Below are 25,198 nucleotides of genomic sequence, written 5' to 3' on the forward strand. Positions count from 1 at the left end.
ATGAGCTGTGATCCTACCACTGCACTCCAGCCTGGGCAACAGAGCGAGAAACCTTGTGCCTAAAAATAAATAAATAAATAAATAAATAAATAAATAAATAAATAAATAAAACAAAAACATACACAATTGAAAAATGGCCAAGATATGAATGGGCAAATCATAGACAAAGGACCACAAACAGGAAACACATAAAACAACATATAAAAACATGCTCAATCTCCATAGTACTCAGGAAAATGAATCTGACCTCATCAAACTGGCAAAAACACAACTAGTTAAAAATAAGGAAATGGGTCACTCACTGTTGTTCCAAGTGTAATTTGGCACAGCCACGTTGGAGAGTAATCTTGCAATAAATAATCTCATAAAGCTGAAGAAAAAACTACCCTATCACTCACTAATTTCACTTCTAGGTATCATCCCTGGAGCAACTCTTACACGAGTATAAAGAGACATGATTGCAGGATTGTTTATAATGGCAAAAAAAAAAAAAAAAGTAACAACCTAAATGTGGATCAAGAGGAAAACAGACACATTAACTATATAATGGACTACTATGTAGCAGGAAAAATGAATAAACTAGAATTATGTGCATCACTATCAGTAAAAAATGCTGAATGAGATAAAAGCAATTTGCAGAGTATATACAGTATGTTCCATTAGTATACAGCTTTAAAACATATTAAAATAAAACAGATTGCTTATGGACACAAACACTGTAGAGAATAACATGCATGAGAATAATATACCAAATTCTTACTAATGGTTTGAGTAGGGAGGGAGAAAGGGAAGGGCTTCAACTGTATCAGAAATTGTTTTATATAAAAAATCTAAATTATGGCAGATTGCTAGCTGTTCATTCAATATTTTCTTCTTTTTATAAATCAAACTGTTGTATTATTAAAAATGGCAAATTTACATCTTCTGGCTTGCCTTGAAGATTAGGGTGGCCAATATCAGAAATCAGTGGGTGGAAATACGGGAAAGATTTTTAATGGGACCAACTTCATGGAGGTAAGGGCCCTTTTGCCTTTACCCCTCCTTGATTCTGCTCCCTGGAAAGCAAACACAATGGATGGAGCTGCAAGGAACTTCTTTGCAATGAGGAGATAACCCTGAGAAGGAAAGTCACAAGCTAAAGACCACAAAACGGACAGATAAAAGGAACTGGGTCTTTGGCAACCACACGGCTGTCACATCCTGAGAGGAAAAAACCTCCATCTTGTTTAAAGTCACTTTTTGTGGGGGAAGAGGGAATGCAGGAACCTTTTTTGATGCTGCCAAACCTGATGCTAACAAACACAGAAAGAAAACGGTCAAAATAGAACAATAAGATGGAACATAGGCAGAGGTGGCTTCACGGCTTGTTCTTTATCTTCTGCTAACTGTACTTTTGTATAGGCTCTACATTTTTATTAAAAAAAAAAAAAAACTTTCACTTTCCAGACTTTAAACAGAGATTCTCAAATGTTACTCACAAACAACTGTTGGTCCACAGATCAAGTTAAAATGCAAAGACAACATGTATACTCTATGAGGTGGCCCCCCAGAGTGGATAAAGAATTCACTAGAAGCTTGCCAACCACACACTACTGAGCGCAGACAGTTACTACACTGTTGTCATCAGTGCTGCCACTGCCAGTTTGGATAACAAACAAGACTGTATGATCCCACAGTCTCTTGGCTCTGGACTACGGATGAGAAAGACCAAAAACAATTTGCAGACTAAATGGAAATTGTTGTCACTCCCTTTTCCCAATTTTTTTTTCCATGCATTCCCCAGAGCTCAGTGCCATACTTTTCCTCCTCCACAACTGGATCATCTGTGAGGAGAAAAAGAAGAAAAAAAAAATCTCAAAGGACAGTAGTACCCTTAGATGAAATTTTGTTGTTTGTACATTTGTAAGCATGAAGGTTCTTTTGAGAACTACTTTCCTTAAAACACCGTCTGATGTCACTTGGATACTAACTTAAACGACCTTTTGAGTCTAAAAAGTTTTCGGATTTGCTCAACAGATCAAATAAAAACCGAAACTTGAGTTAGGGGCAGAGTTTAGATTTTTGGCACTAACAATAGCCTGCAATATTTAGTTACCATTGAAAAAAACAAAACAAAACAAGAAACCTTTTCATTTATTAGCATGTTATAGAAAGACAGTATTTTGGTTAGTCACAAATTCTACCTTATAGACTTATTGCAGATACCACACACTGCAAAACAACCATACCCTTCCTTTTTTCCTTAACTAATCAGTAATTTGGTATATCGGTTTTTGTGTTGCTGTTTTTTCTAATTTGGTTTCTCTTATTAGTCTCTCCCTGATGTTATTTAACTTCTCCTAGTTTATAACCTTAGTGGTTGTTCTGCATTCTTACCTGCTGATTTTCCTGTGAGAAGCTATTCTCCGCCTCCTTTCCTCAATTCAGTCTGCCCTGTAGTCTCAGACTGCTTCTGCATTGCTATCAGTTAAAATTCATTCTAGGGGATGACCTCAAGTGGCTTTTCTTAATATGTTTTAGCTCTTTGGGGGGCTGATTATAGGATTTGCTTCCTGCTCTCAGAACAAACAAAAACAGTGCAGTACAATTGTTATTTACTTAACAATGTAATAAGTAAATTGTTGGGGGAAAAAAAAAAACACCCTGAAAGAAACCTGCTATTTAATTCACATCAGTAACTCAAAACATTTCTTCTGTATTCTTTTATAAAATTCTAATTCTCAAAACTGTATTCTACAGAACATTCTAATCATTTGGGCTATCTCTCCTTTCCTTTTTAAATACACTAAACAGTTACACATGTTTGTCTTTATTAACCACAATGTAACTAAGACCTAAATTTTTTGCAGATGCCATTTCTCCACTTGAGCTTTAGAGAATTTAAGAATTAAGTCCATCCATGAGCAGTCTTTTTCAAACACACATTACAGTCTAGTCTCAAGCTTCCTTCTTGAGACCCTAACCATAAATTCAAGAGGAATAACTAAAATTTTTTAAAGATATAAGCATCCCAAAGAACATATACTTTTTAATAAATACAAAATTATTTTACAGCTTTAGACTGCACTTAATGTAATTGAAATAATGTAAAATTACTATAAATGAAACCAACGTAAAATTATTTTCCTAACGGTACTGATCATAATGCTATCTCACAGTTAACAGTTTTGCATTTTGCTGTGCTGTTAACTGCAGTAGTGCTCTCTATTCATGTTCAGTATTTGGCTGTCAAAAAAAAAAAGAACAGCAAAGCAGTCTTAAAAGATGAAACCTTGATTGCCAGAGCAAAGTTTATGGTTTCATTATAAAGAATCCTAATCTGAAGAAAGAGTTAGTTATTAAAAAGAAAAGAGGGGAAGAAAGGGAAAAAAATAATCTTTAAAATAGGTATTGTTTTATTTCTTAAGGAAAATGTTTTCCTAGAAACTAAATGTACTATGTTGATCTGGTTTGAGTTTTGAATCTACAAATTAACTTAAAAAGACACTTCAGGGACCATTAAGGAAATGTGATTATGAACTGGGTTATTACTGAGTTATAGATGCTACTAAGAAATCACTGTTAATTAGAAATAATAACAGCATTGTGGTCATACTCAAAATGTTCTCATTTTAAAAGATCGATACTGAAGAATGTTAGCGGTTAAATGACATGATATCTTCTACTGCTTTAAAATACTGGGCTTGCGGGTAGGGAAGTGAGGGTAGATTGAGAGGTGGAACACAGGTGGGAAAATCTCGGTGTTTGCTGAATCTGGAGGATGGGTACAGGTTTAAGGAGATTTGTTTCACTGTTCCGTCTACTTTTATATATGTTAGATTTTCTCAAAATATGAAACTTCTTTGTTTAAGACAAGTAACTTTTAAACGTGTTTCAGAAAGCTAAAAGCTAAATTAGGATTATCACTGGATTTAACCTCTTACTTTGGCTGGCCAAACACTGCACACACTGGTTTTCTGTGAACAAAATCAAGGGACATAGCAGACATTTGTTCACTTAACAAATCTGTTAAGTGCCTATTTACTACATGCCAAGCATTTTACCAGACCATAGGAGAACAAAGATAGGTTAGACAACCTCACTGTTTTTAGGGAGGAAATGGTCAATATAAATACCTGTAATAAATGATTCTTGGTGGTGTGAGAGAAGAGCCCAGAGAACAGAAGCCACAGACAGGAAACGGAGGGGGAGCTGTCTGAACGCCTTAAATGTGCTGCTTATGTTACATTCACCCATCACCGCTGCTCAAATGGGGAAGGAACTACTCATAAAGTTGTGTTTGTTTTCATACCACACCTCATCCAGGCACAAATGAGTCGCGATCTATGGTTGGTTCCTCAGTAGATGAATAAGCATTAAAGAGAGAATTTTATCCTAATAGCAACCCTTTCAAGTGGGTTTTATCTTCATTTTCAGCTGACAAAGCTGAAGAGTCAGAAGTTTTAGCGGTGGACAATATAACATTAGAACATTAGAGAACATCAACACTAAAGGATTGGAAGGTCTGAGAAGTCACAGAATTTGAAGAGTGGTGCCAAAACAAAACACGACAGAGCTCTAAAATAGGAGTCTGGGACAATGCTAACTGCCACAGAGAAAGGTTACGTGACACTGGAAGCTGTTTCTGCCAAGTATTTGGCAAGCTACCATGAATGTGGAGATTTAAACCCAACACTAAAACACTAGAGGGTTTTACAACCTGTACTAAGCAAGAGAAATCAAACATTACTCAAGACTTCAGGTGAGGATATTTCAAGCCTTAGTACTAGCCTCATTAGCCATATGCAATGCGGGTCAGATAAAAATACCTAGTGTCCAAAGCAATAAAGGCTATCTTTCTTTTAATAGAGATATAAATTAAAAGAGAATAAAAGCATAACAACAATTACCAACTTACTGTGTGCTGAGCACTTTTATGGGAACTGTATAACAATCCTCCCAACAAACCAGTGAGCCAGGTACTATTATGCTACCATCTTACAGATAGGAAAAGTGACACTTTAAAAAGTTAGGTAATTTGGCCAGAGTCACATAGAATATAAATGTCAAAGCCAGAATTCAAAATTAGGTCCCAGCAACTATGATGAAACATTCACAAACCTGTATCCTTTACAGTGCCGACCTCTTCAATTTACATAAATTAAATCATATTATAATCTTTCTATGAACATGGTATGTCCTCACATTTACTAAGGTCTTAGTAGAAGACTAAAATCTTAATTTTAGTCTTTCAATATATTTCTGTGCCTTTTATTTAAAGATCTTGCCTTCTCTTTTTCTATTTATTCCTGGGTGGCTTTTTTACTACTCAGAAATATTTTTATTACATTTATCATTATATGCTGCTAGTTTAGAGTAATAGAACTGACTTCACCATATTGATTTCTTGCTGATTTGTCGGCATTCCTTGCAGATTCTGGATATCAGTCCTTAAGATTTTACCATATTAATCATATATTCAGCAACTTTAAAAACTCTTGCATTTTCGATGAAAGTATTCATATTCACTCTTAAGGAATGACCATTTTGTTCATTCCTCATAGCCTTGTAGCTCTTTTCTGCCTTATTGCACTAACTCATATCTCTGGTGCAATTGTAAAGAGGTAGAGTAACAGTGGGTATCTTTATATTACTGCTGATTTTTAAAGGAATGCCATTAATGTTTCCTTATCAAACACTATGTTTGCTATAAGTTCTTCAAATGCCCTTTGTCAGGTTACAGAATATCCCTTCTGTTCTTTGTTATGAGTTTTTATCATAAAAGAGAGGTAATTTTTAATAAATTTTTTCTGCATGTTTTAGGATACAGTTCTTTAAACTGCTTGTACAGATCATTACATTAGCAGTCCTTCAAATGCAGAACCAAGCTCACCTTCCTGGAAAAAATCCTTTGTCCAATTTACAGTATTGCCTTTACACACTGCTGAATTCGACTTGCCTAATTATTTCTGATAGTCTTTTGCTCTTTAGCCATATCTTTACACTCTGTAAACTTATTAAGCATTTATTTTATATTCTATATCTGACAATTACAATATCTGCAATGTTTGAATGCCTGATTACACAGTCTCCTTGCTTTGATTAACTTTAAATGGTGTGTTTAAAGTGTTTTTGGCTTTTTAAATTGTGAATGCATTTCTAGGAAGAAACTTTACCTGTGTCAATTCTCTGAGGCCTGTGTTCCTATATGCTTCAGTGAGGATTTCATTTGATTCTCAGTCTTGAGACTACTTTTCTCTAAACTTTTGGCTCAGTTTTCTTTTTTTTCCCCACTATGAAGGCAGTATCAACTCCAACCCCAAATCCAGTTACAGTGGACTTGTAGTTATAATTTTTCAGAGAAGGTTATTTTATTCTTCCAGTGAAAAGCTGAAACAGGCAACCCTGTTCCTATCTCCCTACCTTATACTTTTCCAACCCCTGAGGGATCGGTTTTTGTTTTTTCCCTAGCTTACCTGCTGATACCTTTTCAGGGAGCTTCAGCTTTACACAAAGTTCTCTGGATTTTTCTTGGCACCCACTTGATCCCTAGACACTGTCTGGTACCCTATGACCACCCTGCGAAAATTAAAATTCTGAGTTTCCAAGGATTTACAAATACCAGAACCCTCAGCACAACAGCCAGTATCACTAATAGCTTACCTCCCTGGATTCAAGATTTCTTGTTCTGGGCCTCTGGAAAGTTTCCTTACTTCTTGTGAGCTCAAAGATGCATTTAAAAGGTATTTTGAATGTTAAGTCCAGTATTTTTAACATTTTATAATATGGGACTTTTAAAAATCTCTATTCTGCTACACTGTCAGAAACATAAGCCTCTTAAAGTTTTGACTAGTCTGCTGAGTATTTTTCTCTCAAAAGAAATGTATATCCACTTTTAGAAGCCAAAGGAGAAACAATTCATTGAACTAACAAATATGTTCTAGGCACTCAATACCTATCAGTAAGCTAAACAAAGATCAATGCATTCAAAGCACCTCTGTAGGAGAGTAGGAGACAGGAAACAATAAACAAGTAAATTGGATTATAGCACAGAAGGTATTGCAATGGGAAGAAAGAAGAAATTGCATAGTCAGGTAGGGAGGACCAGGAGTATCTGGTGGACAGATGCTCCATCTTAAACAAGGTAGTTACTACTAAAACATTTCTTACTTCCCTACAACATACTACTGATTAATTTTTATTAAACATAAAATTTTACATAACTATGGGTACTTTTCTCTTGGTGTGAGGTATGATGGAGGGTGGCCTACAGGGGTAGGGGTATGTGTGTGTGTGTGTGTGTGTGTGTGTGTGTGTGCGCGCGCGCGCGCCTGCACATTTGAGACAGAGTTTCACTCTTGTTGCCCAGGCTGGAGTGAAATGACACAATAAATCTCTGCTCACTGCAACCTCCACTACTTCCCCGGTTCAAGCAATTCTCCTACCTCAGCCTCCCGAGTAGTTGGAACTACAGGAACCTACCACCACGCCCAGCTAATTTTTTGTATTTTTAGTAGAAACAGCATTTCACCATGTTGGCCAGGCTGGTCTTGAACTCCTGACGTCAGGTGATCCACCGGCCTCGGCCTCCCAAAGTGCTGGGATTACAGGCATGAGCCACCATGCCCGGCCCAGATATATTACTACTAAATAAACCATCTACTTCAAAGACATTGGGGCACACTTTAATATGAACTGGAAATGCTAAAGAAATTATGATGCTATCTATTCAAAAAATTAAATAAAAATAAAAATAAACATGATAGGCTTAGAGTATTTACTTAATCTTTACTGAAAAAAATGGTTAAATCAGCAGAATTATCTTTCACATTTCTACAAATAATTAGAATTTAATTACTATCATTATTAGGCAGTTCTTTTGAATTTTAAACCTAATCTAGAAGGCAAATTGTCCAACTATATCTCCTTCTATCTTTTATGGAGATGTACCGTATTTTTAACTCTTTTTTTTTTTTTGAGACTGAGTTTCACTCTTGTTACCCAGGCTGGAGTGCAACGGCACGATCTCGGCTCACCGCAACCTCCACCTCCTGGGTTCAGGCAATTCTCCCGCCTCAGCCTCCTGAGTAGCTGGGATTACAGGCACGCACCACCATGCCCAGCTAATTTTTTGTATTTTTAGTAGAGACGGGGTTTCACCATGTTGACCAGGATGGTCTTGATCTCTTGACCTCGTGATCCACCCGCCTCGGCCTCCCAAAGTGCTGGGATTACAGGCGTGAGCCACCGCGCCCGGCCCTTTTAACTCTTTAAACCAGTTTTTTTCTCTTTTCGTAAGAATCATGGGAAGTTATTAAACCACATCGTAAAATATTTAAATCCAAACCTAAGACAGTATTTTGTAGCCTTGTAATTATTTTCATTACTTTTTTTCTTTATCTCTCAATTTTTCCTTCTATCTCTTAAAAGGCAGACAACAAAGCTAGAACTCATATTTTATATAAACACTGTGGTATAATTATATGCAATAAATGATCTCTTTTTTAATGATACAGGTAATAATGAGGATAACGAGGCCACTTTATGTTGCCTGTCAGATAAAACTCCCAAAAGGCAAGGCCTACGGAGATTAGACAGGACTTTGGTGTAAAAACAGAAGCTTTATGGGAAACTTTTGTCAGGATCCTGTTTTCTTTCTTTCTTTTGAGGCGGAGTTTTGCTCTTGTTGCCCAAGTTGGAGTGTAATGGCGCAATCTTGGCTCACTGCAACCTCCACCTCTCAGGTTCAGGCTATTCTTCTGCCTCAGCCTCCCGAGTAGCTGGGATTACGGGCATGTAATCTGGCTAATTTTGTGGGTTTTTTTTTTTTTTTTTTTTTTTTTTTTTTTTTTTTTAGTAGAGACAGGGTTTCTCCATGCTGGTTAAGCTGGTCTTAACCTCCCAACCTCAGGTGATCTACTCGCCTAGGACTCCCAAGTGCTGGGATTACAGACGTGAGCTACCGTGCCCAGCCAGGATCCTTTTTTCGAGACAAAAAAGATTAGAAACAGTTTCACACAGAAACAAAATAGACTGAGTTGAGAATGTTTCCCAAAGCAGCCAAAAACAGCACTTTATCACAGCAATGTACTACCATCAACTGATGGTGGTACTGCCTAACACAAGGTCCAAGCTCTAGGCAGCCTCTGGCCAGCTGCCATTCCCTCTACTCTCAAAACCATGAGAATTCCTCCTGTATTTGGCACATAGAATTAGATTCCCAATTCCCAATATTAAATCTTCTCCACCTCCTGACTTTTGTCTGATTATATATTGAACCTTTCTTGAATTTTATTTTACATACTTTCAGATGTACAAAGAGAGCAAATTGTATTTTAAAAACCTGAGCTAGATAATATTCAATGAAATAAATATTTCTATTGAGGAAGGAGATCCAGGCATCTAGAATCACCTCCCCCTTGACTTCCACACTGCATTTCAATAGAAGAAATGGCTGGCTGACTGGCGCCTCCTAAATCACCTTCCTGTAAATAGCAAGCATGGTGTCGGGGAATCTCTGGGGAAGACATTGATATTAGTTAAACAAGATCAAACCCCCACCTACTCCTCCATCAACCAAGATCCTTTCATATGTGATTTCTAAATCAGTAGACCCAAGACCCTTTTGTATGTGATTTCTAAAGCTGTAAATCCAAGACCCTTTCATATGTGATTTCTAAAACTGTAAACCCAAGACCCTTTCACTTGTAATTTCCAAGGCTGTGAACCTAAGATTCTTTCATGTATAATATCTAAAGTGTAAGCCTATGTAAAGGCAAAGCTTCTCTTTGTTAGGTGAGCTTGGTCACTTAGACAAATTGTCGCCTGGCTCTGACAATAATAATAATAATAATAATAATAATAATAAACACTTCTTCCTTCCCAGTTTGGTGTTCCAGAGGTCTGTTTCTGGCAGCCGCTCCTGCTTCACTATAAGCTTGCTGCAAATTACAGTAAATTTTCTTACTGACATATAAAATATTAAAAAGCTATTAAATAAAATACCTGAAAGTTAAACTATGGCACAGAGTGGAAAATCTCCACAGTATGTTCATCTGCCTCACTTTCTCTCACACAGTATTCCTGCCTTAAAGTTATCAATCCCTAGGCCAATTTAGTAGCTCAGCCAAGGAATGAGAAAGAAAGGAAAAGCCTGGCTCCAGGGACCTCCCCCTGCTCTGGAACCCCTACTTCCACTGCATGTGCACTTTAACCAAAACAGCTCCATCTTTATCTGTTCTAGGCACTGGAACTTGTTAGGAGATATTTGAAAATATACTCCTGCTACTAAAAAGTCTGAAAATCATCCACCTACAGCAGCAGTTCTGAAAACATAATACAAAGACCCCCACCCTATCTAACTCAAGGAGTCATCAAGACCCTTTCAAGGGGTCTGCAAGGTCAAAACTATTTTTATACTATGCCAAGTCACCATCTGTCCATTTATGCTCATTCTCTAAGTATGTGGCTGAGGTCCAGAGGCTACATGATATGCAGTATCAATAGACTGAATGGAAAAAAGAAGGTATGAGGATCCACCTATGAGAAGCCAGACATTAACGGGATTTGTGCAAATGTCAAATAATGCCACACTTCTCACTTTTTTTGTTTTGGAAAAGTTATTTTTCATAAAAATATGTTTATATTGACATATCACATCTATTATTATTTTAAATGAATTAATGATTTTTAAATGTCCAGGTTTTCTTTAATATGGTCAATATCAATACATATAAACCCACAAAACACAACTCTTTGGGGTCCTCAGTAATTCCTAAAAGTGTACAAGGGTTTAGAGAACTACAAGATTGAGAGCAATTAATCTACAGAATCAAATTCAAAATCCATACTAAAAAAAAATTCACACATTCATGCCACAAACATTTATTAAATGCCAGTTTTATGCTAGGCTCTAGATCTACAGCAATAAACAAGACAGACAAGGTCTCTGCTTTCAGGGAAAACTGTGATCAAGCACTAGGACACAGATAATAAAAAAAATTGACAGCCAGTAAGGAACACTCTATAAAGAAACAAAAAGAGGAGTTGGCTTGTTAGCAAGTGACTGGGTGGCTACTTTATCCTAGGTGATCAGAAAGGCTTCTCTGAGGCAGCAATGAGAAGGAGCCTAGAAGAGCAGGGTGCCAGACACAGGAAGATCCTGCAGAAGGGCCTTCTAGGCAGAGGCCCCTGGGACCCTGCCCATCACAGCTGTGGCCACACCCTGGTTTCACTCTGCACCTCTTTCCCATGCTCTGCTCTTTATTCACATTCAACCACTCCCAGCTGCTCAATTATGTCATAGTCATACTTTCTCTGGCTTCCATGTCTGCACAGGTGCTGCTTCTTCTGTCTGAAATGGCCTCACAAATTATATAGCTGTTTTATTCCTTGAAATCTGAACACTCTGTGATCCATAAAAGTATAACTTCATGGTTACAGTCACAATAAAAATAAAAGAAACAAAACTGAAATTATCTGTGTTCCATTCATTTCAGAAAAATGATTTTCAGAATTATTTTCTACCTCAATCTGAAAGGATCAAATGTATAATAAAGAATAACCAAATCCTAGGGATTCATTTTCAAATAATAAAAACATTAATTATTACTTGGAATGTCAGTGTTAAAACCTGTGTGTTCAATATAAAGAATCTAAGGGTATTAATACTAAGCAAAGAGTAAGTTGATTACAATCAATATTTTTTAAAAATTCACTGTCTCCCAGTCAGTTTTCTCCCAAATGCTTCTGATGAAATGTTGTGCCCATTCTCCATTTAAAAAAATAATTTTAGTATATGTGCTGCCGAAGCGAGTACAAAAAATAATTACCTTATAGGAAAACTTTCTTTTTTGGACTGTCCAACATCTATGATGCCAAGATAATGAAGTATGAAAACATAAAATTTAGAGCTACACTTTATCTAAGTAAACTATCATGCAAAGCAGTGCTTTCAATTCATAGTTTTTTTTTTTTTTTTTTTTTTTTTTGAGATGGAGTTTCGCTCTTGTTACCCAGGCTGGAGTGCAATGGCACAATCTCGGCTCACCGCAACCTCCGCCTCCTGGGTTCAGGCAATTCTCCTGCCTCAGCCTCCTGAGTAGCTGGGATTACAGGCACGCGCCACCATGCCCAGCTATTTTCTTGTACTTTTAGTAGAGACGGGGTTTCACCATGTTGACCAGGATGGTCTCGATCTCTTGACCTCGTGATCTACCCGCCTCGGCCTTCCAAAGTGCTGGGATTACAGGCTTGAGCCACCGCGCCCGGCTCAATTCATACATTTAACACATGCTATGACAGCACACACAGAAGAGGCTCAAGGGCAGCAAGGCATTCCAGGTAAAATTATCCAAGAGTAAACACCATCTCAAACATAAGGTCTGAAAAGCAAAGCTATTTCTACATCCCAGAAAATGGGCTGCAGTAACAGTGCTCTATTAATCTAATGTCATCCCATATACTCTGCATAAACTAACAGATTTAACAGATTTTACTGTGTAGCTATCCTCTAAAGCACCACTAATACCAATCAACGACCAACTTTCTAAAGACAAAGGCAGAAAAAAAGTAAAGAAGGATAAGGTTTAAAGTAAAAAACACCACCAGTGGCAAGCTGGTCAATAAACAGACTATTTTAAAAATGCCAAAAGAAATCTTAAGTCTGACAAAACTGGGTAAATGGATCTCCAGAAAACTGGGTTTGTATGAGAAGAGTTTCATATAACATAAAGCATTAAACATATGTGACTACTCTTTACTATGGTAGGTTTAGGGATTTGTTTATAGTAAGCTTTTACTCTGTTCACTGATAAGGAAGAACTGGAAAGTTTTTGTAAGAAAGAACACCTGCATTTGGACTTATAGTGCCCCTATGATGACTAGTGCTTAGTTATTTCCTGTGTCTTGAAGAAATAAGAGAGCTGGAAGATGCAGAAAGCTAGCCCTTCTTTTCTGTCATTCTAGTAGGTATACTTTATACCTTGAATGTTGATCTTTATTACCGCATTTATCATACTATATTGTTATTTTTACTTATTCATTTGTCTTTCTGCCAAACTGTGAGCTCCTTTAGGGCAAAGATCACATATTTCATTTTTGTGTCTTTCTTTTATGTCTACAATACTTAGTACCACAGCTAGAGTATATAATAGACACTAATTAATGTTTATTAAATGAAGAAACATGTGAATCTTTGTTTAGTTTGGCTGAAATAATCAGTACAGCAGAAACTCAGGTACAAATAGGCATTAACTCAAAAAAGAAGATTCTGAGTGGTTCTTTACACTCTTTTCACACCAAGGCACAGAGGTGTATCTTACTTTTAAGATACAGGAAGCATGGGAGAAATCAAACTACCTCTGTTTATAAATTACATGGTTACTTATGGGCAAAACTCTTCGAAAACTAAGAAAAACATTGCATTTAATAAGCATGCAAAATAAAATATTGACATAATCTAATCAATTGCATTTCTACAGATTAGCAGCAAACAATTAGAAATGTGACTTAAAACATCCTTTTACAGTAGCACAAAACCCATAAAATTTTAGGAATAAACTTAGTAATAAGTATAAGATACCTTCATTAAAAAATATTATTGAGAAAAATTTTAAAACATCTAACTAGAGAGGTTATCTAAGACATACACCAATAACAGACAAACAGAGCCAAATCATGAGCAAACTCCCACTTACAATTGCTACAAAGAGAATAAAATACCTAGGAATACAACTAACAAAGGAGGTAAAAGATCTCTTCAAGGAAAACTACAAACCACTGATCAAGGAAATAAGACAGGACACAAACAGATGGAAAAACATTCCATGTTCATGGTTAGGAAGAATCAATATTGTGAAAATGGCCATACTGCCCAAAGTAATTTATAGATTCAATGTTATCCCCAGCAAACTACCATTGACCTTCACAGAACTGGAAAAAACCACCTTAAACTTCATATGGAAACAAAAGAGAGCCTACATAGCCAAGACAATCATAAGCAAAAAGAACAAAGCTGAAGGCATCATGCTACCTAACTTCAAACTATACTACAAGGCTACAGTAATCAAAACAGCATGGTACTGGTACCAAAACAGAGATATAGACCAATGGAACAGAACAGAGGCCTTGGAAGCAACGCCATATTTCTACAGCCATCTGATCTTTGACAAACTAGACAAAAACAAGCAATGGGAAAGGATTCCCTGTTTAATAAATGGTGTTGGGAAAACTGGCTAGCCATACGCAGGAAGCTGAAACTGGACCCCTTCCTTGTACCTTACACTAAAATTAACTCCAGATGAATTAAAGATTTAAACATAGAACTAACACCATAAAAACCCTAGAAGAAAACCTAGGCAAAACCATTCAGTACATAGGCACAGGCAAGGACTTCATGTCTAAAACACCAAAAGCAATGGCAACAAAAGCCAAAACAGAAAAATGGAACCTAATTAAACTTAAGAGCTTCTGCACAGCAAAAGAAACAATCATTAGAGTAAACCGGCAACCAACAGAATGGGAAAAAATTTTCACAATCTACCCATCAGATAAAGGGCTAATATCCAGAATCTACAAAGAACAAAAGCAGATTTACAGGAAAAAACCACACAAACAAACAAACCCATTCAAAAGTGGGCAAAGGATATGAACAGACACTTTTCAAAAGAAGACAAATATGAGGCCAACAACTATGAAAAAATGCTCATCATTGGTTATTAGAGAAATGCAAATCAAAACCACACTGAGACCATCTCACACCAGTTAGAATGGCGATCATTAAAAAAGCTGGAGACAACAGATGCTGGAGAGGATGTGGAGAAACAAACACTTTTACACTGTTGGTGGGAGTGTAAATTAGTTTAACCATTGTGGAAGACAGTGTGGTGATTCCTCAAGGACCTAAAAACAGAAATTCCATTTGACCCAGCAATCCCATTACTGGGTATATATCCAAAGGATTATAAATCATTCTATCATAAAGACACATGCACACGTATGTTCACTGTGGCGCTGTTTACGATAGCAAAGACCTGGAACCAACCCAAACGCCCATCGATGATGGACCGGACAAAAAAAAATGTGGCACATATACACCATGGAATACTATGCAGCCATAAAAAACAATGAGTTCATGTCCTTGTAGAGACATGGATGAATCTAGAAACCATCATTCTCAGCAAAATGACCCAAGTACAGAAAACCAAATACCACATGTTCTCACTCATAGGCGGGTGATGAACAATGAGAACACCTGGGCACAGGGAAGGGAACAGCACTCACAGGGCTAGGTGAGGGGTGGAGGAGAGGAGAAGGGGGCAAAGTGGGGGGAGGGGGAGGGATAACACCTGGAGAAATGCCTGATGTAGGCAATGGTAGGGGAGGGAAAGAGACAGCAAACCACCATGGCATGTATAAACCTAAGCAACAATCCTGCAGGATGGACACATGTACCCCAGAGTCCAAATACAATTAAAAAAAAAAAAGAAATATCTATTAGATGATTTGATATTGCTAAAATATAAAAACTGCTGTATAGATTCAAAGTATTTCCTCTCAATCCCTATTTTTTAAATAAAAATCGGCAAAGTAATCCTACATTTATATCAAAAAACTTTTAAAAGACACATGAAGCACAGTGCCAGACATCCCCCAATATTCACATCCCTCTCAGCATTACAGAACTCCCAATTTTTGCTAGGTACATGGACCGCTAGAATAAAGACACATTTCCAAGCTGCCCTGGCTGGGAGGTTCTAGTTGATATATGAGAGGAAGTCATGAGCATAAGAGGAAGTCTTGAGTGTAACTTCATACAAGTGTCTAAAAAGGACTGGAGCATGACCCTTCTTTTGCCCTTCCTCCATCCCACTGCATGGAACATAAATGTGACAGCTGAAGTTACATTTGAGACCATGAGGATGAAGACCAGCCCGTGAATCAGCAAATAAGTAAGCTAGAACAACTAAGATCCTAGAAAACCATGGAGCCATTATTCCAGCTCCCAGCCTCATACATGACCTGTATATGTCGATCCAGACTTAGACATAATAGAGAAGTACCTCTTCCTTGCTTCAGGTACTGTTATATTGGGCCTCTGTATGTAACTAGTACCAATACCCAATCCTATCCTACAGCACACATGCAAGGAACCCAGGATTCCCAAGCCAAGCAGGGCAGAAACAACCATAGAGTCAGGCATCACAGATGGAAGCAGAAATGCAAAGGCTCTGGCAGAACACAAGGCCACAAGGATCTCGGCGGAAGGATTAGTGTCTCTTGAGCATGACAATACTCCAAGAGCCTCTTCGTTCTCTTTTCATCCCCAATCAACTCTGCTCTCTTTTTTCTCCATCCTCACTTCCTCTGATTTTCTTAAACTGCCTATGGGTGATAATGGTTTTTTACTATCCTATGGCATTGTGTTAGACTCAGGGCCTCTGCCTTAGTCTGGGAAATTAAATTCGCAGGAAGACAGCAGAGTGGCCAGCCTACTTATCTTACAAGCCAGGTCATATCACAGCAGGTGCTACTGATCTGGCTGCCTTGAGTCTGGTGCACACTTCTGAGGGGTACAAAATATGACCAACTAAGAGTACCTTTGAGCAGGAACTGTGGGGGTCAGGCAGTTTCCTCTGGAATGTGATATAAGCATGGCCAGCACTATCACTGGTATCTCTTGCAGTGGATGGTCACAATCTACAAATCCCAGCCTCCAAAAAAAAAAAAAGACATCAACAAAGGGATCTGATCTGAAATTCTTTTTTTTTTTTCTTTGTAGTAATTGAGCACAAATTTTCCTGACTGATCTGGAATTCTAAACTCCACTTGAAACATCCAAGAGTCTGACCTGGGATTTTACCCATGTCCTAAATGAAATCAAAATCCTACTTTAAAAAAAGGAAGAGGAACAGTGATGGGCAAGGTCTTCTTATAATGAGAAGTAAAGAAGCTACAACTATTCTGCCCCTTCTCTGGTATACCGACTGTATCACCTGAGAAAAGGGAGAAGTCTGTACCTCCTAGAAAGAAGTAGGGATCCAATCTAAAAATTGGTATTCCCTCTCTGAGGACTTCTAATTAACTGGCCTAAAAGTGGCTTTAAAATAAACAACAGCTAAGAAAATAATGAGGGTAATTTTATTTATTTATTTATTTATTTATTTGAGTTTCGCTCTTGTTACCCAGGCTGGAGTGCAATGGCGCGATCTCGGCTCACCGCAACCTCCGCCTCCTGGGTTCAGGTAATTCTCCTGCCTCAGCCTCCTGAGTAGCTGGGATTACAGGCACACGCCACCATGCCCAGCTGATTTTTTGTATTTTTAGTAGAGACGGGGTTTCACCGCGTCAACCAGGATGGTCTCGAACTCTCAACCTCGTGATCCACCCGCCTCGGCCTCCCAAAGTGCTGGGATTACAGGCTTGAGCCACCGCGCCCGGCTGAGGGTAATTTTAATACTACTACCTACACTTGTTGCATGAGGATAAACAATTCTTGAAGCCTTAGCTGTTACACATCAAGTTGAAAGACAGGTGAGATTTTATTTTTCTCACAATACTCTGATAGTCATTAGTGTTGTCTACCAAACATTTCTGGTTCTCTTCACCAATATGATGGGTTTGCACTTTTCCAACCCCTGGAAATATAGGTTAGCCACGTGACTTCTTTTGGCCAAATGTGAGCAGAAATGCCACGACGCACTTCCAGGCGGAAGCTTTATGAGACTACACACAATTTGCCCTGCTCTCTTTCCCTCTACAATGGTGCTGGCAACAATCAAGACAGTAACTGTTCCTTTAGCTTGGGTCCAGAGGCAGGGTAAGGCAGAACAAAGGCCCAATCAATCAGTCACAAGGCCAAAAGTTTTGTTTTAAGCCACTGACATTTTGGGATTGTTTGTTAGCACAGTATAACTCATCCTACCTTGATGTGTACAAATATGAATGCCTAAGTACTCATAATTGTTTGGCCAGAACTGCTAATATAAAGACTAGTTTTCACAGTACTATACCTTCGTATGACGCAGAAAAAGAACAGTATTTAAACAAACATGCAGGCAAATGAAACACTAAAGCAAGAGATGCCTAGTTTAGGTCTAGAGATCAGATGGAAAAAAGTATCTTGTCTAGAAGAGTTAAATGTAAGCACTTTTAAAAACTATTGGTTTTAAGACTGTCAAAATGCTGATAATTACTGAGTTTAGATGAGTATATGAAGGTTCATTATGCTATTCTCTATACTTCTATATATATCAGAAATTTTCCACGATAAAAAAGAAAGAAAAAGGGAGGGATGGAGATCTGAAACATTTTTAAGTGTCTTAAAAAACAGATACTACTGGTTTTAAGCACTTGAGAGAAAAAGAGGTTTTTGTTGTTGTTTGTTTTTCATGTTTTTTTTTTTGTTTTTTTGTTTTTTTTTTGAGACAGTCTCACTCTGCCCAGGCTGGAGTGCAGTGGCACAATCTTGGTTCACTGCAACCTCTGCCTCCTGGGTTCAAGCGATCCTTCCACCTCAGCCTAGTGAACAGCTGAGATTTCAGATGTCTGCCATCACGTCGGGCTAATTTTTGTATTTTTAGCAGAGACAGGGTTTCACCACATTGGCAGGCTGGTCTCGAATTCTAATCCCCCCATCTTGGCCTTCCAAGGTCCTGGGGTTATAGGCATGAGCCACCATGCCTAGCCAGAAAAAGAGTTTCTAAAACACTGTTAAAAGACTTTGCCAGTGCTATTTACAGAAAAGTTGTAGAAATAGAACATCTTGAGGCTAGTAGACTATAAAACCATAATAAACATAGTAAAGATCTGAGATGCCTGACTGTTTTGTCAAAACTTCACCTTATTAACTCCTAATTAAATTTAACCAGATATTTTGCATGGGTTCCAAAATTAAAGAATATCTGAGATGCATAGTACATTATAGCTTATTCAGGGCAACCTCCTTGTTTTTACTGTCCAGGAAATTTAGGTCTAATGATATAGGTAGATAGTGGCAAAGTAGAAACTAAAACTTCTGAGTCCTAATTTACACAGTTTCTAACATGGAAGTTGGAAGACTAGCCTATTGGGCAATATCTTGGTGTTCAACTTACAAATACCCAACATAAAAATCCTATTATCAAATCAGCAAGCAAAAAACAAACAACCCTATTAAACAATGGACAAAGGACATGAACAGACACTTCTTGAAAGAAGACATATACACAGACAGTAAGCATATGAAAAAATGTTCAACATCACTAATCATTAGAGAAACGCAAATAAAAATCACAGTGAGACATCATCTCGTAACAGTCAGAATGGCTATTATTAAAAAGTCAAAAAAAAAAAAAACAAAACCAGATGCTGGTGTAGCTGCAGGGAAAAGGAAATGCTTACACATTGGTGGTGGAAATGTAAATGAGGTTAGTCACTGTGGAAAGCAGTTTGGAGATTTCTCAAAGAACTCAGAACTACCACTTTACCCAGCAATCCCATTACTGGGTATGTAACCCAGCAATCCCATTACTGATTATGTACTCAAAGGAATATAAATCATTCTACCATAAAGACACATGCACAAGTATGTTTATCACAGCGCTATTCACAATAGCAAAGACATGAAATCAACCTAGATGCCCATCAGCAGTAGAGTGGATAAAGAAAATGTGGTACATATACACCATGGAGTACCATGCAGCCGTTAAAAAGAACAAAACCATGTCCTTTACAACAACATGAATGCAAATATAGGCAATTATCCTAAGTGAATTAAAATAGGAACCAAAATATCACATTCTCACTTATAACTGGGAACAAAACATTGAGTACGTGTGGACACAAAAAAGGGAACAAGAGACACTGGGGCCTACTTGAGGGTGAGAGGTGGGAGGAGGGTGAGGATCGAAAAACTACTTTTCAAGTACTATGTTCACTACATGAGTGATGAAAGAATTTGTACACCAAACCCCAATGGCATGGAATTTACCCATGTAACAAACCTGCACATGTACCCCCCAAACCTAAAAGTTGGAAAGAAAAAAATAGAGAAAAATCCTCTTATTTCTTTACATTATAATTCTGCATTATTACATCAATTGAGATGCCTTTAGCTGTATGACAACAGAAATTCCACCTCAAAATGCTTAAACATGAGGAAACTTACTAGCTCACATAATTATTAGTTCTGGCGGGGGGAAGTTCAGAGTTCAGAGTTGGCTTAATTGTAGAGGGACGGAGCTCCACGGTCCACCAAGGCCATTAGGGTCCACCAATAATTGCCACATGGTGGGGAAGAAGAGAGGTCATGATTGGAAGATAACTACATGCCACTATGTGGATAGCCAGGGATTCCTAATCTACAGTCCGTAAGTGTTGGTAAAGTAAGGAATACCTCATTAACAGTTTCAAAACAAATTAATGTGTGTGTGTCATAGACAAATGATGCTACCATTTAAAAATATGTACAGAGGAAACGATGTTACCAAAATTGCAGCAAATATTCAGTCCCAAGAATATCACCAGCAATATCCCACAACTTGAATTTGAGGCTAGGAAGGTCTCTAGGGCCACAGAGTAGTGGAAAAACTCCAAACAGACAGTAAGAGAAAGACTTATCTGTCCATGAAACCTCTCCCACAATCTGCTAGGCACTGCACATAAAAAATTCCTCCCTGTCTCACAATTTCCATACTGGAAAAAGTGAGATCAAGGCGAAAGGCCAGCTTCCCCACCAGCTTGGGTTCCCTGTTCTTTTTTTTTTTTTTTTTTTTTTTTGAGACGGAGTTTTGCTCTTGTTACCCAGGCTGGAGTGCAATGGCGCGATCTCAGCTCACCACAACCTCCGCCTCCTGGGTTCAGGCAATTCTCCTGCCTCAGCCTCCTGAGTAGCTGGGATTACAGGCACGTGCCACCATGCCCAGCTAATTTTTTGTATTTTTAGTAGAGACGGGGTTTCACCATGTTGACCAGGATGGTCTCAATCTCTTGACCTCGTGATCCACCTGCCTCGGCCTCCCAAAGTGCTGGAATTACAGGCTTGAGCCACTACGCCCGGGGTTCCCTGTTCTTGCCTTAACCCACAGAAAGGTTATAAGGAGAAAAACCCTCGCACCTCCATCTGAGACAGGCAGTACTCTGATTATTGCAAGAGCCAAGGAAATCCTAGGCTTAAGGCACCATCTAGTGCCAAAAAGGAGACAGCGATTTACGATTAATGAAAATTATAGTCAACTGCAAAGAACCTCTAAGCAAATATACTCTAGAAAGACAAGACATACAGTGAACACTGAAATAAAAAACTAATCCTTCAATGTGAAGTCATAGACATATATCCACAAAGAAACACCAAACAGGGAATTATAACCTCCCCAGAAGGACAAAGTAAGGAGCCAGAGGCCAACCCTAAGTAAAGAGCAATGTGTGTGAGCTCTCAGATCAAGAATTCAAAATTACAATGCTAAGGAAAATCAGCAAGCTCCAAGATAACACAGAAAAACAATTCAGAAATTTACCAGAGAAATTTACCAAAGATTGAAATGTTTTTTAAAACACCAAACAGAAATGCTGGAACTGAGAAATACATTTGCTAAACTGAAAAATGCATTAGAGGGTCTCAACAGCAGAATAGATCAAGGAGAACAACCAGTGAGCTCAAAGACAAGATACTGGAAAATTCAGTCAGATGAGGGGAAAAAAGAATAAAAAGGAATAAAAACACCTACAAGATACACAGAATAACTTCAAACAGAATATCTAAGAGTCACTGGTGTTCAACTGGGAGCTGAGAAAGAATGTGGGTAGAAAACTTATTCAAAGAAATAATAGAAAACTTTCCAAACCTAGAGAAAAATATAAATATCCAGATACAAGAAGGTCAGAGATCACCAGACAATTCAAGCCAAATAACACTACCCCAAGATATAATGATGAAACTCTCTAAGGTCAAGGACAAAAGGAGGATCCGAAAAGCAGCAAGAGAAAAGCAGCAAAGAAGCAAATGACATGCAAAGAAGCGCTAATTCATCTGGCAAAAGACTTCAGCAGAAGCCAAGCAAGCCAAAAGGGAGTGCGACAACATATTTAAAGTGCTAAAATAAATTACCAACTGAGATAACACAGCAAAGCTTTCCTCCAGACATGAAGGGGAGATCAAGTATTTCCTAGACAAAAACTAAAGCTATTTACCACTACTAGACCTGACTCATAACAAATGCTAAAGAGAGTTTTTCAATCTGAAAGAAAAGAATGCCGATGTGTAAAAAGGAAACATTTGAAGGTATAAAGCTCACTGGTAAAAGTATGCAGACAAATTCAGAATACTCAATACTGTAATTGCAATGGATAATCTATTCATATCACTAGAACAATGACTAAAAGGCAAATCTATCAAAATAGAAACTATGACAACTGTTAAGAAATAGACAATATAGATCACACTAGATCAAATGGACCTAACACACATTTACAGAACATGTAAATGCTGCAGAATATATATTCTTTTCATCAGTACATGGAACATTCTCAAGGACAGACCATCTGGCAGGCCATAAAACAAGCCTCACCCAATTCAAATCAGTCAAAATTATATCAAGTATCTTTTCTGACCATGATGAAGTAAAACTAGAAATCAATAAGAAGAACACACACATATCAAAATCTATGGGATAAAGCAAAAGTATTTCTAAGAGAGAAATTTATAGTAATAAACATCTACATCAAAACAGATTTCAAATAAACAACCTAACTATACTCCTGAAGTAACCAGAAAAGCAAAAACAAAAACCCAAATTAATAGGAGGAAAAAATAATAAAGAACAGGAATAAAGTAAATTGAGACCAAAAAATATAAACGATCAACAAAACAAAAAGTTGTTTTTTGAAAAGATTAATAAAATCAACAAACCCTTAGGTAGAATAAGAAAAAAAAGAGAGGACCTACATAAATAAAATCAAAACTGAAAAAGGAGACATTAACAAATGATACCACAGAAATACAGAGGATCATTAGAGACTATTATGAACTATATACCAAAAAGGTGGAGAACCAAGAAGAAAGGGATAAATTCCTGAACACATAAGACCTATCAAAATCAAAACATAAAGAAATAGAAAACCTGAACAGACCAATCACAAGTAACAAGATTAAATCTGTAATAAAAGTCTCGCATCAAAGAAAAGCCCAGGACCTGAAGGCTTCACTGCTGAATTCTACCCAACATTTAAAGATGAACTAACATCAATTCTACTCAAACTATTCCAAAAAAGTAAAGTAAACTGAAGTAAGGAAATATTTCCAGACTCATTCTATTAGGCCAGCATTACTCGTATACCAAAAGCAGAGAACACACAAAAAAAGAAAATTACAGGTTAATATCCCTGATGAACATATATTTAAACATCCTCAAGAAAATGCCAGCAAACCAACCTGAACAACATATTAAAAAAAAAGATTCAGCATAATGAAGTGAAATTCTTCCCAGTGAGCAAGAACAGCTCAATATATACAAATCAATAAACCTGACACATCACATAGCAGAATGTTAATGGTATAGAAGGATTATACCCCCAAAATATAAAGGCCATACGTGATAAACTAACATTGTACTGAATGGGAAAAAATTGAAAGCCTTTCATCTAAGATCTGGAACAAGATAAGGAGTCATCATTTCTCTTCAAAACAGTACTAGAAGTCCTATCCAGAGCAACCAGAAAAGAGAAAGAAATAAAGGGCATCCAAATTGGAAAGAAAGCAGTCAAATTATCCCTGTTTGCAACAACATGGCATTATACTTAGAAAACCCTACAACTCCATCAGCAAACTATTAGAACTGATCATCAACTCCAGTAAAGTTGCAGAACACACAATCAACAAAAATCACTCACATTAATCACACCAACATCAAACAAAATGAAAAAAAAATTAAGAAAGCAATCCCATTTACAATAGCTATTATATACCAAAAATAAATAAATAAATAAATTGCCAAGGAATAAATTTACAAATCTACAAGGAAAACTATAAAACACTGATGAAAGAAAGAGGACATTTTAAAAATGGGAAAATAGCCCATACTCATGAATTGTAATAACTAATACTGTGAAAATATTCATACTATTAATGTGATCTACAGATTCAGTGCAACCCTATCAAAACACCAAGGACATTCTTCACAGAAATAGAAAAGGCAATCCTAAATTGGAACCACAAAAGACCCCAAATAGCCATAGCAATCCCAAGTAAAAAGAATAAAGCTGCAGGCATCACACTACCTGATTTCAAAATATATTAGAAAGCCACAGTAATCAAAACCCAGACATAAAATACCTTGCCACCACGGTCTCCTGACCACTGAGGCTTGGGTTCCCTCGTCCCTGCCAAACTTGCTCTTCTCCATCTGCAGGAAGTTGCCTCCTAGACACTTAACCAGGCTTCTAGTTTCATGTGCTCAGCTTCCAACACAGAAGTCATATTACCTTTGTAATTATGTACTCTTCAACACACACAAAAAGTCCCTCACTTCACTGGAACTTTCAGCCTTACATACAATCTCTAACCCTAGAAAAATTCTACTCTTCACTTTCTTCACTTGAACTTCTAGGATAGTGACATTAGAAAGTTCTGAAACACTGGCAGAGTCCCCTGTAAACCTATGCTAACTAGCCAGACTAAGCCTTACTATTCTTTACAGCTCCTCTCCTGGATGCCCTCTCTCACTCTCTACCTTCCCTTGTGCACACCCTCACAGACCAGCCAACATAATCCTTTTCTCTCTACAGAGAAATCCTATCTCCTCAGACGCAAGTTCCTTCTACCTCACTTTTACTTCACATTCCCTTGTTCTTCTTAGTTTTTTTTTTCTCCTTTTAATGAATAATACGCTTTACCTGTACAGTCCTTTACAAAGTCTTGGAAGCCCTGCTCCACAAATAGTTCCTCTCCTCTTTCACCTTCACCAACCAATGCCACCAGCCTTTTCTCCCAAGGTAACTTTCAGGCAATGTTATGCCAGAGATGAGGGTTTTGTCCCCTACTCCTGCTCCCCTGCAAAAAGATTTAAAAACTGATTTAACTGCCAACATTTCAAAATGAGGACACTGCACTTGAAAAATCAAAATCTGTAGTACAGGCTAGGCACAGTGACTCACTCCTGTAATCCCAACACTTTGGGAGGCCAAAGCAGGTAGATCACTTGAGGTAAGGAGTTCAAGACTAGCTTGACCAATGTGATAAAACCCC

The 25,198-nt window shown here is 37.6% G+C and overlaps 2 protein-coding genes across 2 annotated transcripts in view; both read right to left on the reverse strand.

The window, feature by feature from the left end:
* Window positions 1-25,198, reverse strand: part of GALNT1 (polypeptide N-acetylgalactosaminyltransferase 1) — a 131,443-nt gene that overhangs the window by 87,370 nt on the left and 18,875 nt on the right. The window lies entirely within an intron of this gene.
* Window positions 8,789-25,198, reverse strand: part of LOC141580798 (uncharacterized) — a 36,504-nt gene continuing 20,094 nt past the window's right edge. Inside the window, exon 2 of the mRNA XM_074383580.1 lies at window positions 8,789-16,691. The gene's annotated coding sequence lies outside the window, so the exon portion shown is untranslated. The remainder of the gene's footprint in view (window positions 16,692-25,198) is intronic.

This window comes from Saimiri boliviensis, chromosome 13 (assembly GCF_048565385.1).
Source record: "Saimiri boliviensis isolate mSaiBol1 chromosome 13, mSaiBol1.pri, whole genome shotgun sequence".
Taxonomy (NCBI): Eukaryota; Metazoa; Chordata; class Mammalia; order Primates; family Cebidae; genus Saimiri; species Saimiri boliviensis.